This window comes from Otolemur garnettii, unplaced genomic scaffold (assembly GCF_000181295.1).
Source record: "Otolemur garnettii isolate 467f Iridium unplaced genomic scaffold, OtoGar3 scaffold00077, whole genome shotgun sequence".
NCBI classification, from domain to species: domain Eukaryota; kingdom Metazoa; phylum Chordata; class Mammalia; order Primates; family Galagidae; genus Otolemur; species Otolemur garnettii.
Genome location: NW_003852472.1, coordinates 8530062 through 8534372, shown reverse-complemented (window position 1 = coordinate 8534372; position 4311 = coordinate 8530062).

The following is a 4311-nucleotide window of genomic DNA, read 5'->3' as shown; positions in this document are numbered from 1 at the left end:
AAAACACCACTATGAGATATCACCTAACTCCAGTGAGAATGACTTCTGTTAATAAGCCTCAAAACAACAGCTACTGGCTTGGATGTAGAGAGAAAGGAACTCTCATGCATTGTTGGTGGGACTGCAAACTAGTACAACCTCTATGGGAAAATCATATGGAAATACCTCAAAGAACTTAAAGTAGACCTACCATTTGATCTAGCAATCCTAGGTATATAGGCCCCCTATAGGTATATAGCCGAAGGGGGAAAAAAGGTTATTTTATAAAAAGAACACCTACACACAAAGAGCAGTACAATTAATAATCGAAAAGATGTGGAAATAAACCAAGTGCCTACCAATACATAAATGGATTAATAAAATGTGGTGTATGCATACTACTATGGAGTACTGCTCAGCCTTAAAGGGAAATGGCAATCTAGTATCTTTTGTGACAACTTGAATGGATCTGGAGGCCATTCTTCCAAATGAAACATGATAGGAATGGAGAACCAAACACATGTATTCTATACCAGGTTGGATCTGATCAGTCAACACTTAAATGCAAAGATGGAAGTAAATCTCAGTGACAATCAAGCTGGGAAAGGGTGGGTAAATTCACATCCATTGGATATGGCACACACTCCCTGGGAGCAGGGCATGCTTGTAACTCATGCTTACTCAATTCGTGGACAAAACCAAGTACATAAACAAAACATGTGTACCCCCTAATATTCTAAAAAAAAAAAAACCAAAACTGGTTAAGGAAATCAAAATATTTTACTCCAAAATACATTTCTTTACCATATTTTGAGATGGCTATTAGAGGGCCAGCAAACAAAAATAGCCCCGCAAAGATGTCTTTTGTAGGAAAAATTTACATCTGTAAAAAAAATCTGCTTGATGCAGCCAGGACTTCTCTTGTCCCAATTTAGGAAAGATTAACTGGGAGTCTGACACCTTAAACCTCTGAAGGAAATATTTACCATCTATTCTCTCTAAAGGATACTACCTGTGAGATGTCATCTGTTAATACACGGCAAATCACCTTTGCTAGCCAAGCCACCTCTTGTCTCCTCCCATAACCTGTCTTGCCACTACAACCTGATTTACCACCAATAACCTGGGTGGAGGCCTGCTCTGAGGCCTCCTTTCTCTATTATCAAGATGGTATATAAGCTTCTGCTCCCTTTAGGGGGTTGGGTAATCACTTTGTGATGCTCCTCATGTACACGGCGTTATTAAACTGTATGCCTTTTCTCTTAGTGATGTGATGTTTGTGAGCTGATCTCTCAATGAAACTTCCGAGCACAAAGGGGAAGTGTTCCCTCTGCTACACTGGTCAACAGTGGCATGTTTAAAAAGGACAAATTGGGCTCAGCACCTGTGGCACAGTGGTTATAGCACCAGCCACATAGGTCGAAGCTGATGGGTTCAAACTGGCCCAGGCCAGTGACAATGACAACTGCAACAAAAATATCTGGGCATTGTGGCAGACACCTGTAGTCCCAGTTACTTGGGAGACTGAGGCAAGAGAATCACTTAAGCCCAAGAGTTTGAGGTTGCTGTGAGCTATGATAGCATGGCACTTTACCGAGGGTGACATCATAAGACTCTGTCTCAAAAAAAAAAAAAAAGGACAAATTGTTGGCTTTGGTGATTGGAAGGCTTTCAGTCATCCTGGGGGTAGCAGTTTCAGTAGGTCAGCCATCTAATTTGCAGAGGGGGTAATGGAGTAGAGGAAGCAAGTAGGAACTATGGACTAGAAAGGAACAGAGAAAGATGTGCTACCTAGAGAAGGATGCAGGACTGAGGACCGTGGCTCACACCTGTAGTCCCAACACTTTGGGAGGTCCCATAAACATGCCTGACTCACAGCGCCAGTGGGGCATGCTTCCAGGGTTCCAGATAGCTTTTATTTCTACTTCCAACCTTACCATTCTTTTCAAGACCCCTTCTACCTCCAGGAAATGTCCTCTTCCTCCAGCAAATGGCAACCCAACTTATATTGCACAGAGAAATGGAGGCTCTCAGGTATGAAGGATGCCATCAACTTCTTACCACCTTACCTGAAAGTTAATTTTATCTGCAAAGTCTCCCCCCTTCACTCGGCATAAGAAAGAAGTTTCTCTTCACTGGGTTGGAGGCTAATTCCAGACTGAGCTCTTGTTCTTTCTTTCCTAGGGTTGGACCTTGCTACATAAGTTAACTCTTTCTTCTTTCCTGTATTTTCAGTCTCTCCTTCTATATTGTTTTCTTTTCTACAGCCTATTTTATGTGCCCCCTTCCCTCCCCTTCCTTCCCCTCCCCTGCCCTTCTCTTCCCTTCCCTTCTTTCCTAACAGGGTCTTGCTCTGTCACAAAGGCTGGAGTGCAGTGGTGCAACCATAGCTCATTGCAGTCTCAAATTCCCAGACTCAAGTGATCCTCTTGCCTCAGCCACCCAAGTAGCTAGGATTATAGTCATGTGCCACCATGCCTGGCTAATTTTTAAACATTTTTTGTAGAGATGGGTGTCTTACTAGGTTGCCCATGCTGGTCTTGAACTCCTGGTCTCAAGCAATCCTCTCACCTTGACCTCTCCAAGTGTTGGGAAATGGACATATAATAGGAACTTGGGAGGAGCATGGGATAGGGGTGAAAATAAAGTCAAATGATTAGATACCTGAGGGGAAAATCTCAGGTATCTAAGAGGGCAAAAGAGTCTTAAGGGTTTAAGGCAGGTAAATCAGGCCTTTAGAGGGAGATGGGTGGATAAAGCCTTGTGATCAGAGACTGATAGTTTAGAGTTAAAACCCAGGAAGCATAAGCATTCTGGATGCTAGCAAAATTCCTCGACAGAGTATTTGCACTCTTCCTTGCTGCCTATTCTCCTCACCTCACTCAGAATCAAGTGTTTTATTCCTCACCCCTCTCCTGAAACAAGGTTCTCTTTAAAGAGCTTTAAGTGGGGAGAGTGACATGATCTGATATGAAATGTTCAAGGCAGCATGAGGCATAGAAATAAAGTTCATAGCCCCACAGTTTGTCATAGTGTAACACTAGATTAAATATTCATCAGCAGTGGCATCGATAATACCCCTGAATGGATTCTGTTCATTTAAAGTCCAACAACAAGACCAGGTGCAATGGCTCACTCCTATAATCCCAGTGCTTCAGGAAGTTGAAGTGGAGGATCACTTGAACTCAGGAGTTCAAGACCAGCCTGGGCAAGATGGCAAGACCTTGTCTCTACAAAAAATTAGTGGGGCATGGTGGTGCACACCGGTAGTCCCAGCTACTCAGGAGGTTAAAGCAGGAGGATCAATTGGGTCCAGGAACTCAAGACTGTGATCATGCCATTGCTCTCCAGCCTGGGTGAAAAAGTGAGACCTTATGCCACAAATAAATAAATAAATAATATAAAGTCCCAAAACAGCTAACATCAAACTACATTGCTTAGAGAGGGATACTTGGGTGGTTATACTTGGAAAACAAGGAAATTGTCATTTGTCAGAAAAGTCAGGATAGTGGTAACCTCTGAGAGAATAGAGATCGTCTTTAGGGAAGAGCCCATGCAGTGCATGGGAGCTGGCCGTGTTCTATTTTTTGATTGGATGGTGCTTATATGTGTTTCTTTTTTATAGTTATTCTTCAAGCTATACATATGTGATTTTGTACTTTTTTGTTTAAATCCCAATCAAAAAGAAAACACATATGCCATGCATGGAATGATACATATCACATTTAAGAGGAAGGAGAATGATATTGGAAAGTAATGTGCCGATTGTGTTTGTAATGTTGTTTTATGAGCTGGAAAATGAGTACAGGACAACTGGGAAGTGAGTACAGTTTTCATGTGTTATTATCCATAATTGTTTCTATTTCTAAAATATTTAAACCAAAATTTAAACTAAAAGAAGGAAATGTGGAAAAGAAGATGATGCTTTTGTTCCTGTTTTCATTTCCATTATTGTTAATAAAATACATATTCAGGGCTTGGCGCCTGTAGCACGGTAGTTACAGCACTGGTCACATGCACCAAGGCTGTCAGGTTCAAGCCTGGCCTGGGCCTGCTAAATAACAATGACAACTACAACAAAAAAATAGCTGGGCACTGTACTGGGTGCTTGTAGTCCCAGCTACTTGGGAGGCTGAGGCAACAGAATCATTTAAACCCAAGAGTTTGAGGTTGCTGTGAGCTGTGATGCTACAGCACTCTACTAAGGGCAACATAGTGAGACTCTATCTCAAAAAAATAAAATAAAATAAAATATGTTTTCAATAAATTAAAATTGGCTGGGAGCGTGTGGCTCAAGTGGCTAAAGTACCAGCCACATATACCTAAGGTGGC